Raw genomic sequence first — 24,897 nt, forward strand, 5'->3', positions numbered from 1 at the left:
CCGATTTTCCTGACCGCAAATAGGACAGGACTGTCGACATTTACTTCGTCGAACACTACACGAACCAATACGCTGAAGCTACACAAGCCAGAAAATTCCACACAGGACGTCGAATTGCGAGACAGAGCTTTCACGAACTACGCTCTACGCTACCATGTACGATAAATCGATACACAATCGATAAATCTGACTCACAACAATATTAAACTTGCCTAACATTCGACAAATCGAAAACAAACTTCAACAAAATAAATGTAAATATTTATTACAAACGGTCATTGACCTAACGATCAATAAACCAGACAAAAGAGACTGAGCAAAATGCTCGATGACTTTACTTTACGACGACAAGAATAATATTAACGCGAACGAACTTATTAACTAACGAAAACAACGAAAAAACAACAATAATTTAACAGCCAACAGTTTACGCGATTTTACGAAAAAAACTAAAAAACCATTTTATACGTAACCAACAATATATATATCGCGAAACCGAAATTTATTTTTAATAAAAAATAAAAACTTAAAAGTTACCGAACATAGTTCGTTACGGTTACGATTCCAATTTTGCCAACATTTTTAAACAATTTTTTCATTTCCACGAGAATATTTAAAAAATTCAAAAATGTGATTTTTTTGAGCATAAGGTGTCTGGCCAAACTTCAAAACGAAAAATCAGGATTTTAGCAGGGCATTTTTCAAACACTTTACAACTCCTTGTATTTAAGGTAAGAAGGCGGGTGGGGGGGGGGGTCAACATTTTACACGTCAATTTTTTACTTTTTTTAAAAATGTCTTTGGGCACTAAGATTTTTTCGGAGGGAGAAGGGTGTCGAAGCGACCTTTTTCCACGATCTTTTTTTTAGAGCTTCCTCTCCCTCCTCAATTTTTTTAATGAAAAAAAAATCAAGTGAATTTTTTTGAAATGAACAACTTTTCAACAGTTTCCGACAGGAAGGGAGGGGGGGTGGGATCAACATTTTATACGTCAATTTTTTACTTTTTTAAAAATGTTTTTGGACACGAAGATTTTTTTGGAGGGACAAGGGTGTCAAAGCGACCTTTTTCTACGACTTTTTTTTAAAGCTTCCTCTCCTTTCAAATTTTTTATAACGAAAAAATGATCAATTAAATTTTTTTTGAAATGAACAACTTTTTAACAGTTTTGTAGGGGGGGGGGGATCAAACTTTTACACGTCAATTTTTTACTTTTTTTAAAAAATGTCTTTGGACACTTGAGATTTTTTCGGGGGAGAAGGGTGTCGAAGCGAACTTTTTTCACAACTTTTTTTTAGAGCCCCCCCTCTCCATCCTCAATTTTTGAATGAAAAAAAAATCAGTCACATTTTTTTGAAATGAACAACTCAAACTGCAGCATGAAAAAATGAATGAATTTAAGTACATACCTATATGTACCTACTAGTTTACCTTCTCAAAAAATATGAATAAAATTAATGGAGGAAAAAAATATTCTTGATTCAAGGTTAGTAGAAGTGGAATCCAAAATCAAAATTTTCATGCTCTTTTTAAGCTTTTGATCTTTGAAAATTAGAGGTTTTTGAAAATTCATAATTTGAGATGTACCAAAACAATCATTTTTAATTCAAAAACTTTCAACATTGAAATGTCGTATTTTTGGATGGTTTTGAATGAAATTTCGCACATTTTTTCCTTATTTTGCGGTGCGTAGTAAAGTTTTGCATTTTTTTGCATCGTTTTTAGCAAATTTTGGAAGATTTTTGGTGAGAAGTTAGATTTTCTGGCGATTGTAGCGACTTACGCAACTTTGTAGACATCCTGTGCTTTTTAAACGTTTTTTTCCCCAAAAAGAAAAGAACAAAATGCATTCCTAATTCTTCAAATTTTGCATAGTTCCAGTTCCATTTGCTAAAAACTATTTTCTGCTCAATTTTTTTCACCACTTCATCAGTCAGGAGGAAAAACAACGAAATTTTTTCGAAATTCCATAAAAAAAGGGAAATACTTATTTGCATTGAAAATTTTAACTCTGCCTGAAAAAAGCAGCACATTTTAATAAAAAGCACTAAAAGTAGAATAAAATCAGGATATGCAAGATTGTAAAAAAAAACCAATAACATTACATCAGATTGTTTTGGTACAAAACGAAAAATTATATTGCCAATTTGTAATATACATAAGATATGAATTTTTACTCATTTTTGGGTTTTTTGAGTTTTTTGATTTGCAGGTTCTCAACTTTGCAATCTCTAGCTAATCATGGAGGAATAGTCTCAATTGAAAGGAATTTTTAAAAAGGAGAGCGAGAAATGGAAAGAGCATCTGAAAACCTTATAAATAAGCTGAACAAAATGTCAGGAGTTGAATTCAATTTCTCGATTTTTGGCAAATAAAATGAAATGTCGTCCTATTGAAAATTGATTGAATTGCGATAGTGGGCAGAAATTTGGGTTATGCTCGTGTGCTTCGATATCCTGAATCAAACTGTGGAGGTTTCGACTAGTTCTGGGACCTTCATCGGGTTTTCAAACTATCTAGTGTTTGAAAAAATGCCACTAAAATGCAGGGACGAAACTAAGTGGAAGGGGGGTTTGAGGAGTGGGCCGTTCGTCTCCCCAAAGTTAACAAATTTCGATCTGAAATTTCTAAAAACAAACATTCAAATTCTAAAATTTTGAAACCAAAAAAATCACACTCCTCGCATAAAAAAACAAAGCTTTTCACTTTGCCTATCAAAATACGAATTTTTGAAATTTTTTTGCCCTCAGTTCGTTCGGGCCTGTTTATTTTTTTTCAAACTTGAAATTTCTAAAAAATAATCATTCGAATTTTAAAATTTTGAAAACGAAAAAATTAAACTTTTTACATAAAAAACTTGTATTTATTTTCATTTTTCACGTATTAAAATACGAATTTTTGGAAACGTTTACCTTTGCTCTACAAAAAAAATCCATGTTTGAGGCCCCCCCCCCCTAACAAAACCCCCGTTTTGTCCCTACTAAAATGCAAATTAATTTGAATATGTAAAAACGAATTTTGAAAGTTTAGCCCTGGATCAATCAAAGAAAATAACAAGAACGGTCAATTTAATTTTGTGTTTGTTAAACCTGATTTGAGCTTTTTAGGTGAATTTTTTTGGAAATTGGAAAATCAACGCGTCCGGAACTAAATTTTAGTTTTTTGCTTCACATTGGTCAAATTACATTCGTGTTTGTTGTTATTGTTGCTGTTTTTGTTTGTTTGTTTTTTTTTGCATGAAAAACGAGTCCCTGAATTTCCAAAACCTGGCAGAAATAGACAAAATGAAATTCGTCCTAATGATGAATTTTTTCGGTTTTTCATTCAAGTTTGCTAAATTTATTTTTGAAATTGTGATTTTATATGATACACACGAAATGACCCCCAATGTGAAAAATATCGTCATAATCAAATTATACGACCCAAAAAACACTCTTTTTTAAATTTTCTGTAATGACCCAACCTCTTTTTTCAAAATAAAAATTTCTGTTCGGTATTTTCAAATCAATAAAAAAATGGCTTTCAAACAAATTTATCTCGAAGATTATGAATTTTCGACATTTCTCTCGCCATTGGACCCAGTTTTTCGCACCTTTACAGTTTTGGTAGGACCAAAATGGGAATACATTGCCTAAAAATTTGGAAATCAGTCCCAGTTTTCAGTTCATTCGGTACCATTTTGATTTTTCTTCAGGTATGGCTGTTTTTGGATTATACATAATTTAGTATACGTAGTTATGTACTTACTTGGGCTTATCACCTCTACGTAATGTACAAAACGTAATAATTTGATAAAATTAAAAATACGCGTTCGGTTTGATCGATTAAATAAGAGTTATAAGCGTCCGTTTAATGTTTTTGCTTCGTCTCGCATCGCGTAATTTCAAGATAAATCGCGGGTTAATTAAAGGTACCCTTAAATTCCCCTTTACAAGGTGATACGATTAACATTAGCAAAAGTGAAACTTTTTCACAATATCAACGACTTACGCTTCTTTTGACCGTGACCTTGGAATCATTAATCGAGGTAACGTTCCAAGAGCAATAACTGAGTACCTACGTAGGTTACGTAGGTAAAAATTGAAGTACGAAAATTTCTGCGAAAAACGAGGACAACTGACGCGTAATTTTCAATTTGCATTCTACAATCTCCGTAGGTAATTATTATTATTGGTGGGGAATTAGATTTAGGGGTATATTTGGCGCAGAATCTCTTCGAGTAGGGGGTTGGTACCGGTTTCAAATTATGGAAAATAATTAAAAAACAAGACTGGAATTCTCATAAGTAAAGATTCGGAAATCTAAAACTCAAACTAATTCGCAGTTTCACTTTCGTTTTAAAAATTCTGGTCAACTTTGAAGTCTTTCGAATGCGAAAAATGATCGAAACTCGATTTTAAAGAATAATTGGAAAGTGCTCGCTTCGAGAATTATCCATGAGCCGTGACCTTTTGAGTATTTAATATTTATCATTCAAATGTACCTACCTAAAATGATCAAAAACACCGATTGAAACGCGAATCGCAGAATTTATTAAAATTCGTACTCTGAACGTCGATCGAGAAACCATAAAAAATAACGCGAATGCTGACAACTTTGCAAAATGCAACCGTACAAGTGTCGCATGACGCCCATTTCGCTGGATGCGACGATGACGACATTTATACAGACCTACGTATCATTATGTTTTATTGCTTATGATACCACTGAATACGAAGGGTTGATTTAAAACTTTTAAAAAAAAATTTGATCAAAGCTACTAAAAAATTATGACCGAATGACCTCGGTAATAGGTCAATGCCTAAACTTCATGTTGAGGATTCAGATCCTATAGAGCGAAATAATTTCTCAAAACACAACAATTCCTCTTCTTTTTCTGACACGTTCGTAAACTTGAGAGAAAATTCTCCATCTGATCTCAAAATTGAAAGGAAACTAGGGGAGAGGTTCAGGTAGTTCGAGGGGGGGGGAGGAAGGCTCGAATTTGAAAAAGTGTTGCTTTTTAGTTTGAGATTCAGAATAAATTTTTGATAAATGCTGAAATTTTGAAAAAATCCTCCAAAATTTGAAGCAAGAGTTTCAATTTGATTTTTTTTATTATTTTGAATAAATTGGAATGTTTTAAATGAAAAGACAACTTTTAATAATGAATGCAAGAGCTGAATGCTTCCATATTGATCACTTGAATAAATTACATAATAAAAACACTTTCTCATTTTCTGTTCAATGAACTAATTTTCAAAAATATGATCTCTACACCCTCGAGATGGGAAGGGGTACGAAAGTCTTTAAAAATTGTCTCATTTCGTTTCTATTCGACCCCTTCGACCTCTCTTTTCCCCTCCAGCAGTATCTCGAACATCTTCATTACCTATTCTAAAAAATTCTAAGTAACTATTTTTATACGTCGCTCGTTTGTTCGAATTTCGAAGATGCTGAGTTCGAATGTTCGCTCACTTTTTGGGATACGACTCTTCGGTGACTTATCTCTCCCCCCCCCCCCCCCCCCAGAAAAAAGAGCCGAAATGAAAAAAAATAGCATAATTTGATCTGCAATTTGATTTTTACTCATTTAAAAGTGCATGAATTCGAAACTTTTCTTCATTTTCAGATTGCAACTCCCTTACAACATTTTGAAAAATTTATGAAAAAAAATTGCGAAGGAACTGAAGGTGGCATATCTGGGAAATTCAATTTAATCTGAAGTGCCTTACGAAAGTTGAAAGAAATTATTCACGTTTTATAACTTGATTGGTTTGGTTTCAGCTAGTTCTTGATTGGGTACTTTTTCAAACATTTTTGGCTTCTGAAGTTACCTACTTTTTCCCCCGGAAAAGTCGATTGTGCGATAGAATTGAATCCTTAATTAGAGAGCCATTATAACTCATAAATTTTTTTGGAAAAGTACACACAGAAATTTTGCAGGGTGTCCAACTGTCCAACAGTCCAGTAAGTCCTCTTTTTCAACAATTTTATCAAAAAGTCCTGCTTTTTCTTTAACCATGACTGCAAATTTTCAAATTATTAACCCTTTTTCGTGGAATTTTGAAAAATGTCGTCGTTTTCCCACCTTTTTGACAAAAAAAAATTACGTAGAAATAGTCTTTAGTGGATGGAAAAATACAAAAATTTCCAAATCAAAAATTTTCGGCACTCGCGAAACTGATTCCTTTACTCTCTTTGTTTTGCTGTAAGTTATTTTTGAAAAACAATACTTAATGCATTTTTTTTCAACGTTTTAAGAACTTCAGAGTATTTACGAGGACTCCAAAGTCGCTAAAATTGGGTAAAAGTCTAAATTTTCCCCAGAAATCGTCAAAAATTTGCTGAAAATGTACGTATTTAAAAGCATCCAAAAACACGAAAATTTACGTTGGAACTTCTAATGTTGAAAATAACGTATCATTTTGGTAGCTCTCAAGACTCAAAATTGTAAATTTTCAAAAGATTTCACCCTCGCTTCGTTCGAGTAAAATTATAAAGTTTTCCAAAAATTTTGTCCCTTTGCTTCACTTGGCAATAAATTGACGTTCACTTCTCTTTTTTGATTTAATTTTCCAAGATCAAAAAATGGACCTCGAAAAAAAAACACGAGAAAAGAAAAAGTAGTGCGACTTTTCGATTTCGAATTACCTAACAATAAATTAGGAATGTTTTTTTCGTTCATTGAATCAAACTATACTGAAGTTATTGGGTTTTTTCATATTTCTCGAGAGTATGTAAATTATACTTCAAATTCATACATTATTTTTTAATGTTGAGTGGGAACTGTTGATATGTTGAAATTTTGTCATTTCAAAACCTCCTAAAAATAATACGTATAAAAAAGTGTAAATTTCATTGGAAAATATGTTTTTTTTTTCATTGAAAAAATTTTGAGGGGGAGGGGTTGCAAAAAATGTACCGAAATAATCTTGGAATAAAAAACCGAATGATTGACGTGTAAAATATTGACCCATCCCCCTCTCCAGAAGTCGTAAAGTGTTCGAAAAACGTCCTGCTGGCTGCTGGAAGTCCTCTTTTTTCCCCATTTTGAAATTTTATAAGCCACCTTATTTGAATTTTATTTTTCGATTTTTGAAAATTTACAATACAACAATATCTGAGACATTAAACGTCAATTCGACCAAGAAGTGTTAAGGGGGGGAGGGGTCGGCGATTTTTTCGAAATTTTTCCTGCGAAAAGGTTGAAAACCCCCCTTCACTCGATAAAATAAAATCATCACAAAAAATCAAAATTCGAAAAAATTCAAAAAATTCGCGAATTTTTATTTTTTTGCTAAGAGTCTGATTTTTATCAACTTTTTTATGAAATATACGTCAGAAAGAGGTCTAAATAAGACTACTGAATAAATTCAAACCTTTCTTGATGTAGGGAATTGAAAATTGAATTTTTTCGAATTTTGATTGTTTCGTGACGAGTTTATTTCATCGAGTGAAGATGTTTTTTCAACTTTTTCAACGGATACGTAAAAAAATAGGGGTCAAATGGGTCAGCTTCACCAGTCAAAACTTTTTTTCATGTTTTTAAATCAAAAAATCGAATTTTTTCGCAAACTTTCATTTTTTTAAAAATCGACTTTACGAAATAACGCCATTCCAATTTTATAATATGTTGTTCAGCATGAAAAGTTATCCATAATGTATTTTTTTCAGCATTTTTGAGTATCGGAACGATATGAAAACTACGTTTTGAAACTTTTCGAGCTAACTTTTTGTACGAAAAAAATTGGCAACACTGATTTTTATGATATCACCGAAAAGTCTTTCAAAAGTTCAAAACCCCTAACTATTAGAAAAAGTTGAATTTTGGTAGGTATCGCGGTTATCGAGTAATCCACTGCTGAAATGGGTGATATATTTTCAAGTTCACTGAAAACTTTGACACCCCCTAGCAGCCTTTAAAAAAGGGTTAGAGCGCTGCGATTTGCGCCATTTTGGTCATTCCTTCGAACACCGACCCCCCCCCTACCACTTCTTGGTTGAATTGACGTGGAATGACCCATCTGAGTTTTTTTGATCGTATATTTTTTGGAAACTGAAAAATCAATAAATTTACCAAGGGCCCAACAAGGACTGAGAACCATCTTCATTCGATTTGGAAAGTAGGAAATGCGACAGGAACGAAATTTCAGTTTCTCGTTTCACCTTGATCAAATTCTATCCTACTTTGTTGCTATTTTTTTTTTTCACGAAAAGCGAGAATTTGAATTTGTAAAATTTCCCCACGTATCGTAACATGAAATCAAAATCCTGAAAGTTGGTTGTTGTGATGCATTTTTTTGGCATCAGCGTTCAAATTGTACTCAAATTTTACAAATCTAGACTCTATTATGATGCAATAATTTGGCGATTTGTGTTTGAAGATACTCCCTTTTCAAGCCCCAAGGTGAAAAATATCATCGTAATCGAATTTTGCGACTCGAAAACATGTATTTTGATATATCACACGCCTACATGAGCGAATTTTCTCAACTTGCCCCTGCAAACCCCCCCCCCCCCCAACAAAAATGTTGAGAAATTTCACATTCTGAATATCGTAACAACTTTCCAACACTCTATACCTAGGTACAGTTTCAAAATGTTTCTCACAATTATTCAATCATCACGTGGATTTATACGAATTTATTGCGAAAATTAAGATTTTCTGGTATTTCCCTCCATTTGCACCCAATCTACCGGACCTTTGTCAACCTTGAAGTGCGGCAAATCAACATAATCGGATTCTACGTGAGAAATTTTACAATATGCTACCATTTAGAACCGTCAATTTCCTATTTTTTTGTTCAAAACTCTCGAGAATTTCGAGCTTTCGAGCTCTCTCTGATTCGTAGTTTCTGAGACCGGTCTCAACTTTCATTTCGTTGGTCAATTTCATCTGCAAGACTGGCTGCCCAACTATTAACTGTATTGTACTGGTTAGTTGCACGAGATGTAAACTAACGGTGACACACAACCACCGAAGAGTAAAGATACCGGCTATCTGAGTAATTGAACGTAAGAGCCCCCTCCCAGCCCCTCCTCCTCCTCATCCTCCAGGAAAACACTCCTTACGTAGGTACGTTTATTTCGACGAATTATTCAATAGATAGGTAATCGATATTATAGACGAAGAAATTCGATTTTTTTTTCATACTAATCGTAATTATTATTGAATTGTATATACAATGTACACTTGGCACTCACTTGCACTGTAGCAGAACGTTGATCGAATGAAGCGGAAAGTTTGCTAGGTTCTTGTGTCGGTAGGTAGTGCTATTCCTAGTCGTAATTGCTGGTACTGGTACTGGTAATGATAGCTGTAACGGTGGCTGGCGTATCGCTGTTCGCTGGTCAAACGCGAAACAATATGGAGAAAATTTCGAGAAAGTGATAAAAATTTGGCAAAAAAATTTACGACTATTACTCGAGCTTATTTATACGCGGCGGATATCTTTTAACAAATATGTAATTTAGGTAATTGAAAAACCGTTTCTAGAAGTGGTACCGATGAGGAGGGTATAATAATAATTATTACGATATTTGTACGCGGTACGATTACGAAAAACTCGCAGCAGAGTACTCGAATGTATTTGCTTATGGTATATTTTTACGTACGTACGTACCAGCTACGTCGAAGAAAAATAATAAAAAAAATATTACGCAGCCCGAAATTCGAGTTGGAGTTTCAGGTAGGTACGTTCAGATGCTCGCGAGTATAATCAATACACTAACCGACAAAGCGAACGCGTAGTAGACGGTAGACGCTCTCGGATTTATTGAATAGCTTATCTCGTCTGATATCGTGCCATGTGATTTCGACCAATGGAAATTCGCCGTATCATCCCCTCTACCGGGATAGCACGCGATCTCCGTCGTGCGACGAGTGACGAGTCGGGAGTCGACGCGACGCACGTTGGGCGGATGTGGTGTGGGTGAGGTAAGAAGTAGCGTTCCTTTCAAGGGGGGTAAAAAAAAGTGATTCTTCGCGATCTGAAAAGAAAACTAGTACGATCGACTCGTAGATCGTGAACGGTGAAATTTTTCGCGATATTTTTTTTTTTACTAGCTTGTACTAAAAGTTCCATGTTTTCGATTTCAACCCATTTGATGCATTTTGCATCATCTCTCGGACATTCCAATACAATATTGTAGGTACATATTTATGTAGTACGTAGGCGTGTGTACTGTGTATGTACGTGTAATGTGTACGTACATACGTGTACATAGGGTACGTACGTAGTACCGGTACTTTGTATTTATTTACTCGTATCGATCCCGTACACAGCGGTACCCTTGGTAAATAAATTCGGCTTTTCGCATCAGCATCATCAGTATAGGTAATCAATCACTAATCAGTCATCACCGATCATCATAAATGTATGACCGCTGCCACTGCCACTGGTCATTGTGACACCGTCCTCTCGTCTCCTTATCTTAATGTACACTGTATAGTGTATACTCGATACTGTGTATTCGCAGTCGCGAATTTCAAATCGTACGAACCTGGGGAAATGTCAGATGACTCACGAATGCTTATGTGTAGGTATTGTGTGCCGATTTACGCGAAACGCGTAATTTGTACTCGTAATTGATTACATTGAAATATTCCAAGTACGGTGTGAGGTCAACTCTTCGCTCATCGTTGCTAATTCCAAAAAAATTGGAAAAATACGAGAAAGTTTGACATCGTATTATTTTCTTTTAAATTGATGACAGTGTTCCAAAATTTGTACCATGTGTTTTCCGAAATATTCCACCTGCTGTAGATAATGATATTCTATAGTAATATCTTTAGATGTTTTGGCGTAATTCATGCCTTCATGATCCTCCCTCTTCCTATTGGGAATTCACATGCAATCGTGTGGTAAAATCTTTTTTTTTCCATTACAGAGGCGTGACGAAGTGATGTGCCCTGTTGTGGGAGGAGGAGGGGGGTGAGAGGCTGAAATTTTCCCGACTTTTTTTCCAGATTCTCCCAATTTCTTATCTCAGATCGTCCCTCTCCCTGCAGTATTTTTACTGATAATTAGCCAGATGGGGTTCGAACAAATTTTGGAAAGGGGAGTTGGAAACAAAAATATTGAATAATTTTGAATGTTCAAAAATGATGCTTTTATACTTGACAGAAAATTTGAATTGTTTTATTGTAAGGTTCGTTCTGAAATCCAAAATTCAAAATTCCCAATTTTTTTTTTTAGCTTTTTGGCCTTTGAATATAAAATTCAACGATTTCAGAGGCGCGACAAAGAGGTGTGTCGAAGGGGGGGGTGGACTTTTTTTGCCAGATTTTCCCAATTTGTTATCTCAGATTAGCTCTCCTCAGCAGTATTTTTCATGCTAATTAGTCAGATGTGGTTTGAACAAATTTTGAAGGGGAAAGTGGAAACAAAAATATTAAATGACTTTAAAAGTGTTCATAAAATGATTGTTTTATTTTTGATAATAAATTTGAATTATTTTATTGCAACTGCAAGGTTATTCGTACTGAAATCCAAAATTCAAAATTCGCAACTTTTTTCACTTTTTTTAGCTTTTTGGCCTTTGAAGATCAAATTTAACCATTTCAAGAGGCGTGATGAAGAGATGTGTCTTGGAAGGGGAGGGGGGTGAGGCGGAAATTTTCCCGACTCTTTTTTGCCTGATTTTCTCAATTTCTCATCCCAGACCTGACCACCCCTTGCCCTGCAGTATTTTCAACGGTAATTATAGCCAGATCTGGTTCGAACAAATTTTGGAAGCGAAAGTTGGAAACAAAAAATTTAATAATTTAAATGTTCAAAAATGATGCTTTTGTACTTGACAAAAAATTTTGCAAGGTTCACACTGAAATCCAAAATTCAAAATTCGGAATTTTTTCGTGTTTTTTTTTTAGATTTTTGCCCTTTAAATATCAAATTCAACAATTTCAGAGACGTGACGTAGAGATGTGTCGGGGGGGGGAGGTGGAGGTGGTGAGACGGAAATTTTCTCAACATTATTACCCAGACCACCCAATCCCCTTCAGTATTTTTCATTCCAATTAGCCAGTTGTGGTTCGAAAAAATTTTGGAAGGGAGACCTGGAATTAAACAAAAATATTGAATAATTTAAATGTTCAAAAATGATGCTTTCATAACTGACAAAAAGTTTGAATTGTTTTATTGCAATGGTTCGTACTGAAATCCAAAATTCAAAATTCAAAATTTTTTCGTGTTTTTTTTAGATTTTGGCCTTTGAATATCAAATTCAACAATTTCAGAGGCGCGGCGTGACGAAGAAATGTGTCGTGGGGGGGGGGGGGGGGTGAGAATGAAAGTTTCTTAACTTTCTTCGCTAGTTTTTTACAACTTATTACTCTATACCACCCCTTCGCCGACGGTATTTTTCATGCTAATTAGCCAAATGTGGTTCGAATACATTTTGAAAAGGGGAGTTGATTGTTCAAAAACGATGCTTTTATAATTATGTACACTTGATGAAAAATTTGAATTGTTCTATTGCGAGGTTCCTAGTAAAATCAAAAATTTTCGTGTTATTTTTCGTGTTTTTTTTTTGTTTTTTTGTTTGTTTTTTTTGTTTTTTTTTACTTAACCCTTCGGTCTTTGAAAATCAATTCAAAAAGAGAAGAGACAATTTTAAATTATTTTTGCACAGCTAAGCGAGGACGATATAGCTTCAGAAAATTTGCCATTTGTGAAGTACAAAAAAATCATTTTCAGTACATATATTAAGAAACTGTTTCGCAACGCCAAAATTTTGCGCTTTTTGGTATTTTTGAATAAAATTTTGCACATTTTTGCACCGGTATCAACCTTATGGATGTTGATTAGATTATGTTCCTTGATTTTCTGAAGTCACTTTTTCATTCTTGAAAGCTTTTGAAAAATTGCTCAGTAGAATTAAAATCTGCCCGAGAGAAGCGAGAGGAATATACATAAGTTTGAAAAAATTTATAATTCGAAAAGTAAAATAACTGATGCAAAAAGTTTATTTTATTCATAGCTTCAACATTTAAAAATTTTTACAATAGTTTTCAGTAAAGTATAATATTTTCAGCCAAGCGAGGGCAAAAGCTCTCAAAAATGTACAATTCTTCATTTTTTTAGGACATAATTTTTATACTTTCAAAAACAACTAATTTTGGCGATAATTAGACATTTTTGTTTCCGAGTACTGAGTAGGTATATTATATGTAATATCTAATTTTGCAAAATTGGCATGGGCCTCCCCCCCTAAAAACATATCCATGCCAATATTTCCCCAGTTTCAGAGATGATACGAGTATCTTTCCTTATTTTGGCATAATTCTCGTAATCTGAAATGTTTGCGAAGAAAAAAATTTTGGAATACGAGTTTATAGGTCATTTTTTGATATTTTAGCAGAAGTTGTGAGTTTCTGGAAGTTTTGACTGGAATGCACTGGAGAGATCCTCCCTTTTTTTTTGGAAAATTTCGAGTAAAATAACGTTACGTATATTTGATGTGAACAATCAATTTTTCTACCCTCCAACTTTGGCCGGAAAAAGGAAAAGTAGGGTAAAATGACTTTTGAACATTTATTCATGGTTTTTGATGATTCTTTGATTTTCCTTGATTACACAATTTCTTCCCAAATTTTCCAACTCGGCCAATTTCCCCCAAAAATTTCAATTTTTTCGCTCAAATTTCTCTGTTGGGAGGGGGGGCACACCTCTGTTCTCTTTTCCAGTATTATTCGAAACGGACTGTTTTCACCTTGAAATCCCAACGATTCGTTTTGAACCCGAAAATGGGTTTATTAAGGGTGGGGAGGGGGAGAGAGCTGAAGTATCTTAAAATTGAGGCCAAAATATGAAAAGATTCTTGTTTGAGCAAAATCTAGCCTCGTTTGATTTCTTGATTGTACATAAGGTAAATAGAAAACTTTCAACTTTCGCGCAAGATGAACATCGTTCATTATTATTGTGATCCTATGTGGCGTATTTTGAGAAGGGGGAGGAGGGTTCCTGTTCCATTTTTTTCCCAAACGACAGAAATCGTCGAATCCAAGAATTTTTTGTTGGAAAGTTCAAAGTAAATTTATGTACATACTTGAATTGTATTATTGGGATACGATGATGGACTTATTCATGGCTAATGGTGGGGGGGGGGAATTAAACGTCGATTGAAATAATTTGAGAATGAGTTTCGTTATTTTGTATTTTTTACGGTTTTTTATGGAATGTACGTACTTGATCCTAGTAAGCTAGTACTGAAAAATGAGCGAACAACGAGCCTCGAGAATAATTTTGAACCCTTGGGACTTTTTTTCGAGCAAGAGAGGGTTCGTGTGTGTCAATTTTTTTATGACGAAAACTTGCCTGATTCACGAATTTTTGCGACTGAGGAATCCATGTATCGGTATGCTTGAAAGGTATTTGGAATGAGAAGGACGTGTATCTGAACAAAGTGGTGCGAGAGGAGCGTCAAACGTCCTTGGGATTTTTGAACTGAGTATTTTTGTAATTTTGTAAGTTTTGTTATCGATTTGACCTCTTTGATCCTGATGCTGTAAAATGAATGAAAAGCAAGCCTGAACAATGTTCGATTCCGTGAGATCCATTTTGTCGGAGGAGGGGAGAGGGTGTCATGTTGCTCGAATTTTTTTCATGAATGACGAAAATTTGCCCAAATTGAAAATTTCTTTTGCTGAAAAATCAAAGTACATGATTATTTAAATTGCATGTGGGGTACGAAAGACCCAAGACGAACTGGGAACATGAGAGGTAGCTTGCATACCCTTGAAAATTTGAAAATGAGAATTGCAGAGCACGTACTCGGTTACTTTTTCAAGTAATCAAATTACTGAAAGTAACTTTTGGGTACTTTTTTGTCATTTTGGTTACTAAAGTTACTTTTTTTTGCAAATTGTCAGAAATATTATTTTTTTATGTACGTATCTTGTAGAAGAAAAAAATTCATAAAGTAAGTGAACGATTAAGGAAAATTGGCTCAATTCTGCGCTCAAAATCTTCAAAAGTGCTCCAAAAAGTTTCGATGAAAATTTTTGATTTTCATCCAGAATTTCAATTTTTTTCGATCGGTCACGTGACACTTTCCTATAATCTCGAACACTTAGACTTAATTTTGTGCTTTAAATTCTTCGAAAAATACTTTAAAACTCACTTTCATTGAAATATTTGAATTTCCAGCGGAATTTTAACCCAATTTGATACGTCACAAGGCTACTTTTGAAAAATTCCACGTTAGTTCAATTTTACCGAAAACTGAAGGGGGATCTCATCCAACTGAACACTTGTTGCCAGTTGCACTATAGTGTACTCTACACGTAAGAGGGTTGGAGGTCAAGAATTTCAGCCTCTTAAAATGAGGTACATCTTAGCACTCTGTACTAGGACGATCTGTATTTATTTATGTACCTACTCTACAAATACCAAGTACATAGGTACATCTCATACACCATAGAGATAGACGATCGGCCTCGCTCTTGAAAACATCGAGTTAGTTAAACGTTAGACGTTAAAACAGCATACGTAGCCGGTTAGCGGGTATCGGTTACGTTGACCTAAAGCTAAAGACATTGTGTTAGGTTTTTCAGCGTTAGCATTAGCGGGTTAGCGGTACAGCAGCGGCGCATGCGATGAAAACTAGTGCGACGTGTGGCTTTGGCACCGCGCGCGCGGTACGGTGAAGGGCAAACAGGCAGCAGGCACAACGGTAAAAGTATAACGATCAAGCGAGAAGTTCGATAAACGGCTCGCCGATAAGCAAATTACATATTATGATTATATTAGAGGTGAAATTGCAACTTTGATCGCAAAAGAAAAGCGCAATGGTTAAACTCGACTCGAATCGAGTACCTATAGGTACATACATACACATAAGTTCGCACGTGCGAGTTTCGTTTTTAAATAGCATCCAACTATACACGTATGTATAAAAGTACCTACATACTCGTAGCAGGTACTTGACAGCGTGATAACAGCGGCGCTGGGCGCTCGTCGTTCCACAATCAACATCCAGCCTCATGGACCTTTCGAAAACACGCGTCAAAAGCGTGATAAAAACGTTTCTTTCTGCAAATCGTCTTATATTTATTTAACATTGAAGTACATACTTCATCATACCGCACACTATAAACTTTATGGCTACATCTACGTGTGTACCTAGCATAACTCTGCTTACATTGTTCAGTATTCTATGCTAGTGGTGACGGGGGGAGGGGGGGGGTCCGAGAGTACAATAATAGATATGCAGTTTATCATTCAAAATTATTCTAAGGTGGGCAAACCCTCAGCTTTCTAAACTTTTGGGGCACAGATCCGAAAAAGTCCACGAAGGAACAGATGAATTGCTTGCAAATGAGTGTCAAACTGATTTTTCAAAATTTGGGAGCTTTCGACATCCCCCTCCCCCTCCCTTTCCCTCTTATTCGCTCCAAGTCTTTCGTAACTATCCCTAATACGAGCGAAATATTTCGTCAAACGAAATCCTCAAATTCGGATAATTTTCGTCACATAAAAAAATTTAGTGCAAAAAACCTCCTCCCTCCCCCCTCATGGGTTTCACGAGGATACTCCGGGATCGTTTTTCAATCATTTTTCAGTAGGTCGATTAGGAGTTAGGACCAGAGAAGTCGATTTGGTGACAGAAATACTCGACTTTGAATGGTAAATCATCAAAAATGATCAAAAAATTACTTTTTTTAAAAAAAATGAATACACAAATTTACTTGAAAATTTTTAACGAAGTCAAAATTTTATTTAATAATTTTTAAAACTTTATTTTTTATTTAAATTTAATCATTTTATTTATAAAAATTTCTCTTTCATTAAATTCAAAAACTAAATTAAAAGAAAACAGCGAGACTTGGAAAATTTTTGGAACAGGGTGTTCACAGGTCTGGAAAACCTGGAAAAGTCAGGGAAAAATCAAGGAATTTCGTAATTTTCACGCAAAATCCCTGAAATTTTGAAAAACCATCAATTGAAAATTTTGAATAAGGACCTGTGATGAGAGAAAAACACTGTTTTTTTACTTCTCGAAACGCAAATTTTCAAAAGCTTTTGCCCTGGCTTCGCTCGGGCTTGTTTTCTTTTCTTTTTCAAAAGCAGCATGAAAATTTCTAGATTATAAAAATCAACTTTTTATGCCAAAAAATGAACTCCTCACGAAGAAAACATCGTTTTTAAGCATCTCAAAGTACATACAAATTTACAAGAGCTTTCGTCCTCGCTTGGGCCTGTTCTGTTTTATTTTTCAAAATCAACTTCCTTCAAAAAAAAAAACATACTTAATTTAAATATTCTAAAATTTTAAAAGCCAAAAGAAAGCTACTCGTCCTCACATAAAAAAACCGCACATCCATTTCAATATTAAAATTTAAAAAACAAAAAAATAAACACTCTTCGCATTCAAAAAAAAAACTCGTTTTCAGGCATCTTGAAATGAAAATTTTTGAAAGTTCTCGCCCTCGCTTCGCTCGGGCCAATTTATCTCTCATTTTGAAATGAACGAATTTCACATTTTGAGGCCTTCAAAAATCAAAAAAAAAAAAAAAAAGAAAAATTTTCTTCAGGTAAGTGTATGAATACATAATTATGTATTTCATCAATTGGCCAAACTTGATGCATGTTTTATTTATTTTTAATTAGAAAAGTTGATAATCAAAGTTAAGCTGTTTTTTTATATCCGAAGAAGTATCCAGTTCGAAGAGAAGCTTATGAAAAAAACCACCCCCCCCCAAAAAAAACCTCTTTAATTAAAGTATGGAGTGAGCCTAGGAAATTGAGAAAAATGATCTGGAAAAAAGAAAAAATTAGTCTGGAAAACCTGGAAAAGTCAGGGAAAATCATTTCCAGAAATGAGTTGGACACATTGTGGAATGTTTTCCAAAAAATTAGCTGTTTTGTTGGAGAACAAAAACTTTTGTCATTTTTGAAAATGTGAGAATTTTTGAAATTTTTTTAAATGAAAAATGCAAGATTTGGACAATTTTAGCGAGGAAACGCTTTTCGGCAATTTCCGAAAAAAAAAAACTAAAATTTTGGGCAATTGTTTAAAAAAAAGGGAAATTTTTTGGAATTTTTGGAAAAAAAGTTAACTTTTTCAAAAATTCTGCTGCAGCGAGAGTTTTTGTCAATTTTTTGCAGAAATGAAGTCTTTTACAATTTTAGTAAGGAAAGCAAGACTTTGAAAATACTTTTTTGAAATGTTGGTGGAAAAATCATAAATTTTGAATATAAAATAAAATATTCCAAAATTTCTACAAAATTTCAAAAATGTGACAATTTTTGTAAATTTTTTAAAAAACAAACGAGAATTTGGTTAAAATTTGACGATAAGCAAGACTTTGACAATTTTAGCTAGAAGCAGTATCTTCAGTTGGATAATTAGATGCTAAAAAATAATATATTTTCGCAGTTTCTGACAAAAAAAAACCAAGATGAACAGTTTTTGGAAAAAATGAGTTTTTGGAATTTTCTGCAAAAAGACAGAAATTTTTAGCCATTTTACTAAAAAAAAAAAAGAAATTTCGTCATTTTTGAAAAAGCGAGAATTTTAGACAAAAAACAAAACTTTGACAATTTTAGCAGAAGGAATGGCTTTTGTTGGTAATTTTCGGGAAAAAATTAAACTTTTGGAGAATTTTTCAAAAAAAGGGAGACTTTCCGGAATTTTTGAAAGAACGTGAAATTTTTCAGCAACTTTTGCTAGAAAGCGACGGTTTTTGTAAATTTTTGGCGAAGAGCAAAATTTCGACAATTTTAGCTAATTGCAGGACTTTATAGCAATTATTGTGAAAAAATGTTGTTTTTATGAATTTTGGTCGAAATAACGAGAATTCTGGACACTTCCGAGAAACACGTTAGTATGACTTTTTGAACTAGGAGTTTTCTGCAAAATGAATTACAATCGTTTGCCATTTTTTTGTGAAAAATCGACAAATTTTTAGAAACAAATAAACATGCGTAGTAACACATTCATTTTTTCCATTGTTGCGCACTTGATAGAATTTTCCTATCAGTATTCATTATGAATTCAAGTTTTCAAGCTAATTTATTCCTTATGAGATATGAAGTAGACAACCAATTTCACAAGAGTGATCATAAAGAGGTATTTACAAACACAAGGATACCTATTACGTATGACATGTTGACTGTTGAGATACGTCCTACCAGTAATGATAACACTTGTTTAACAAAATGGAAAATTTAAATGATTTGAGTGGAAAAATTTGTTGAAGAATTGAAATTACGTACATTGTACGTACAAGCAATAATGATAAGAACACTTGCGTAATGAATGGAATAATTATTCGAAGTATTTGAGTGGGAAAATTTTTTGAACAGTGAAAATTATGTGCCTATGTGGTCTCAAATCTCAGGTGATTTTAGGACAGGTTATTACTTATGCTGGTGGCATCTGGGATCATTGCAGGGAAATGTGAGAGTGGTCTGCATCGAAAAAGTATGCCTTTCACCCTTCGCCATCGCTTCCCTTTGTTACCAATAGGTAATAAATAATAATAAATAAATAATTACCTATGTTAATAAAAATCATTTTTTAAAATTGATTTTTTATTAAAACAGGCAAGTTTAAAATTTTTGATTATTAAATTAATTAGAAAAAATTTTTAAAAAATTGATTTGATTTCTTATGTAAAGTGTAAAAAAAAAATTATACCTAATGGCCTATTTAGAATTTCAGCATCAAGTTGACTTGAACGTCTTTGAAGAGGAGACTTCATTCCATTTTTCATTGAATTTTTCACCTCGAATTAAAATGAGTTGAATTTGATTGAGTGTGTATTTATTTGTTAAAATGATTAAATAATTCGATTATTAATTGTATTTTTGTTTCGTTTCAGGTGAGTAGCAATTTTAGCAGTCAGTATATGGTAGGACATAAATCACCATTACGTCGAAATCGGTAAGTCAGTTTTTTAATGTTTTTTTTGTGGGGGGGGGGGGGTTGGCGTTAATTTTAAATTTAGATATCACAGTTCTTTAAATATGATTGATTCCCTCGTTTGCGATGACTGGCCTGGTTATTTTCAAACAAATATTTCGCGACCGATTATCAACTTCGACTTGACCATTGATCAGAATTCAGAATTCATTTTTTAATCCAATAATGACTCGATTTCTATCTTTATTTCACTCTGAAAAACACGACTCTGGTATACCATCGAGATCAATTTGGACTTGAACAATTGATCAAAGTGCAGTTTAGTTCGATGACTCAATTTCTGTCCTTGATCCTTATTTTGCCTGGAGAAGTTGACTTGGGCAAAAAAAATGATCAGATGACTTGTGAGGTAAAACAAATCAACGTTAAAGCTCGAGAATCTAGATGGACGTAAGGTGGTTTTAAAATTAATCATTATTCTTCTGATTTCTGAAATTCGTACTTTGAGAACTTTTAAAACAATTTTATTTTTAATTAATTAATCATTTACTCATTGTTTACATTCAAATTGTAGTCATTAATCGTTTCTTCTGTCTATCCGAAACCGATTGAGAAGCCGTGGTCATTAAGAATGGATAATTACTTCAATGTTGAATGTACGTAAGACGTATGTACTTATGTATAAATGTACCCATATTCTTTCAAGTTCGAATTTTTTTCTAATTTTATAAGATGAAATAACGGTATCTAAAATTCTAGATGAACGAATCGAACTGAATACCTACTCGTAAATGCATTCGAAAAGCAGCTGGGCAATGTATTGTTCATTTCATTTGTGATGTATGATGGAGCAATTCATTTCCTATACATAGAATGATACCCTTCAAATTTCATTTTACTCAACTCTTCGCAAAATAGAGTTGAATTGATCAAATTTTTTGTATTTGAGTCAAGTAATAAGGCCCCAAAACAGTGTGAATAATTAAATTGATGGTCATAAATTTGAGACAAATTGAAAGTACATTTATACAAAATTATAATTAATTAATAATGTATGTACTTACCTATTTACATTACCTATTTAGAATTATTTCACTGTTTTCATTTTTCTCATTCTCAAAAATGCATTGAAATCAAATTAATTTCCCTTCAGAGGGCTGAATTTTTTTTTACATTTTTCTAAATTAACTTAATTTTTTCAGACAGCAATTTAATGTGCAGCTCAGCAGCTGGTGTTGGTTTCTGTAGGATTTTTTTTCAAGTGAGTGTTTCTGGAGAATAGAAATGGTGCCCTTGAAAATTAATTATACTCAATTTCCCTCATAATAAAGGTGATTTTCTCAAATTTTTGACGTTTTATTCAACTAAAACGGCTGAAAACTGAGTAAAGGGCTGAAGAGATTACCATGAATTTGAGACCATTCAAAAGAACACCGATTTTCCTTCAATAATGACGTAAATTCAAATTCGTTACCTTTCGGAGAACAAAAAATTCCAATTCCACGAATTCGTGTCATTTTTTTTCAAAAAATAGCATTTCATAAAATCGTCATTTTCTCAACTAAAAATAATGATTTTGGTGTAATTGGAAAGAGAATGAAAGTGTTTTTTTTTTTTTTTTCTAATGCAGCATTGTGTATGAATATCCTTTATTATAGTACAAAAAAAAATTAAAGGGGTGGTATAAAGTGATATGTTGTGGGTTGGGAGAGGGTGGTGAAAGTAAACATTTCCCAACTTTTTATTCCAGACCCCCCCCCCCCAATAGTTTTCATGCTAATTAGTCAAATGTTGTTCGAACAAATTTTGGAAGAGAGATTTGAAAACAAAAATGCTGAATAATTTTAAATATTCGAAAACGATGTTTTCATACTTGTCAAAACATTTGATTGTTCTATTGCAAAGTTGACGAAATCAAAAATAAAAAATTCGCAATTTTTTCGCGTTTTGTGTTTTTAGCTTCTTGGTCTTTGAAAATCAATTCAAAAAGGGAACAGAACATTTTCGATTTTGCCCGAGCGAAGCGAGGACAAAAGCTTCAGAATACTTACAATTTGTGAGGTACAAAAAAATCATATTCAAAATAAGAAGTTCGCATTTTAAATTTTCAGGAAAACCTCTCAAAAATTCAAAATTTTTCATTTTTTTCAGGACTAATTTTTTTATAAGTTATTTATTTTTCAAAATTCAAAAACAACCAATTTTGACAAAAATTAGAAATTTGTTCGAATTTTTGGCGAAAAATAGGACATTTTTTAATATTTTACAGAGGTTGGTCTTTCTGGCAGTTTTGAGGGGAATGCATTGGGAAGATCTTTTTTTTACACTGCTGTGTACATAGACTTTGAGAATTTTTCTAATTTTTCTGAGCAATATTAGAGCGATTCTTTCACAGTTGGTTAGGTATTTCAGTGATGTATTTTCAATAACCGCATGCTAATGGAAATCAACAAAAATCCATTTTTCAATTTTTGATGGAAAGTTTTAGACTTTGGTAGTTTAATGTAAATGCGGAATATAAGCAACGTGTGAAATATTATTCAATTTATCGTCTTCATTTTTTTTCCAACAGAAAATGTTATTCTGGTAATTATTAAGGAAAGGTAGGTACACACTATCGCTCATTCATCACAAATTTTTTATACTCCGATTATACTTTTCATAACTAACCCTGAAAGTTTGTAGACACTGTAGTGTACATTGCGAAGTATCCGGAAACTACCCACAAGAATAGTACGTGCACTACAGTGTTCGTTGCGAACATTTGGGTAATAAAAAAAGGCAATAAAACGCGGTGTCAAACTCGTTTACAAACAAAATGACAAAAGTGACTAATACCTATAGGCATCTACATGACTTTTTATTGCCGTTTGTTTTATTTTTTCATATTTTTTTTATTACTTTACTGGGAATTGCTGAGAATGCTGCGGATGTTGATGGTTCTCCATTCTCCTTCATTTTAATATTTTCGTAAAAATCATTCATCGAGTGTTTCGTTTTGAAAAGTATGCGTTGTTCTGTCTAGTGTGCTTTGGGAGATTGGTTTTTAAATTTCAAGCGGTAAAGTACCTTTTTCGATTTTTGGCGAATTTTCAGAAATCAAATTTTGGCCAAAATTAGAGAAAAAAACCAAATTTTACCAAATTGACCTAGAAAGCTGAAATTTGGGATATACCCTTTTTTCGACCTGCCAAGTCGATTGAAAACACTGTTTCAAACCGTTTTGAACAGTTCTGGAGCCTCCAGCAGATTTTTGAAACTCGAAATTCCCACAAAATTTCATCAAACGGAGTTGGAAAGCTGAAATTAATTTTGCAAACTAATTTCAATACGCTATGAAGTCGACTGCAGGTGAATTTCATGTCGTTTTGATGCCTCCACCAATTTTTTGAAAATTACTGGAGCCTCCAGTAGATTTTTTGAAACTCGAAAATCCCACAAAATTTCATCAAATGGAGTTGGAAAGCCGAAATTAATTCTGCAAACTAATTTCAATACGCTATGAAGTCGACTGCTGGTGAATTTTAAGTCGTTTTGGAGCCTCCAGCGATTTTTAGAAAATTAATGGAGCTCCAGTAAATTTTTGAAACTTGAAATTTTCCCAAAATTTCATCCAATGGGGTTAGCAAGCCGAAATTTATTTTGCAAACTAATTTTAATACAATAATATCAAGTCGACTGCATGGTGGTTTCAAGTGGTTTTGAAGGTTCCAGCTACTTTTTGGAAATTTCAGTTCTGCTATAAATGCCATGAAACCTTTCAAAAAGTCACTGGAGGCTCCAAAATTACTAAAACCCACCTGAAGTCGTCTTCAGAGGGTGTTAAAATTGGAGTGCATAGTTATTGTGATTTCTAATTATTCGTTTTAGAAGTACCTAGACCTGAATTTAAAAGTCGAATTATAAAATGATTCATCTACAATTTTTTTCGTGATTTTTTGTGTTTCAAGATCACATTTCTGAAACTTCACGGTTTTTAATTTTTTAGGGGTGGGGAGGAGGACTAGTCATCGAAGTTCCTGATGAAGGGGAGTCCATCCCCTTATTGGGACATAAAGCAGAGGAGAAGAAGACCAGCGAAATCGAAAAAATCACTGCTGGTTTGGGAGACGAGCCGCTTATTTTCAATGTCTTGTGACATGCTGTTTATAATTTTTCATATCATTCATTTTCCCAGAAACTTGCGTTTTTTTGTCGTCCATTTCTTCATTTCTTTTCCGTGCACATTTTGCCGTTGAATGTATTATATTATAGACGTGCACTAAATTATTCTGTCGGGTAATATCTTACATCGTCGTTCAAATGCATTTACTGTCGTTTGAAAACTTTTCTCGTCGTGGCTTTCCATCTCCATTTTGAGGAAATTTCAAGTTTCAAAAATCTACTGGAGACTCCAGTAATTTTCAAAAAATCGCTAGAGGCTTCAAAACGACTTGAAATTTACCTGCAGTCGACTTCATAGTGTATTGAAATTAGTTTGCAGAATTAATTTCGGCTTTCCAACTCCATTTCATGAAATTTTGTGGGAATTTCGAGTTTCAAAAATCTGCTGAAGGCTCCAGAACTGCTCAAAACGGTTTGAAACAGTTTCCAATCGACTTGACAGGTCGAAAATAGGGTATATATCAAATTCCAGCTTTCTAGGTCAGTCTGGTAAAATTTTGATTTTTTCCCTCATTTTTGACCTGAATTTGATTTTCAAAAATTCACCAAAAATCGAAAAATGCACTTTAGCACTTGAAATTTTGACAGGTGATGAATTTTTTCCTGCTCTTTCGATCTACCTTTGTACGGTTTAAAAAATTTTATGCTAGTTCTATGTTGGAACGCAAAATCTGCAGTTTCGGCTGACTTGTTAATCAAAATGGCCCCCATTTTGTAAGCTGGACCACTTTTTTTGTTGAGGACTAGGGCTAGAAATGTTCCTTAGGATCTCTCTTTAAGAAAAAAGTTGTCCCGGAGGATCGGCAGGGCCGCATGGGAGGTGCAAGTGATCCTTATGCGGGCCCTGGTCTATACTATGTCGTCTATGTCTATACACAATAC

The 24,897-nt window shown here is 33.7% G+C and overlaps 1 protein-coding gene across 1 annotated transcript in view; it reads right to left on the reverse strand.

Annotated features, from left to right (window-relative positions):
* The window catches only part of LOC135849932 (fatty acid synthase-like), a 40,699-nt gene extending 30,973 nt beyond the window's left edge, over positions 1 to 9,726 (reverse strand). Inside the window, exon 1 of the mRNA XM_065370588.1 lies at positions 9,187 to 9,726. The gene's annotated coding sequence lies outside the window, so the exon portion shown is untranslated. The remainder of the gene's footprint in view (positions 1 to 9,186) is intronic.
* Positions 9,727 to 24,897: the final 15,171 nt, after the last annotated feature.

The sequence above is a fragment of the Planococcus citri genome, chromosome 1 (genome assembly GCF_950023065.1).
Source record: "Planococcus citri chromosome 1, ihPlaCitr1.1, whole genome shotgun sequence".
NCBI classification, from domain to species: Eukaryota; Metazoa; Arthropoda; class Insecta; order Hemiptera; family Pseudococcidae; genus Planococcus; species Planococcus citri.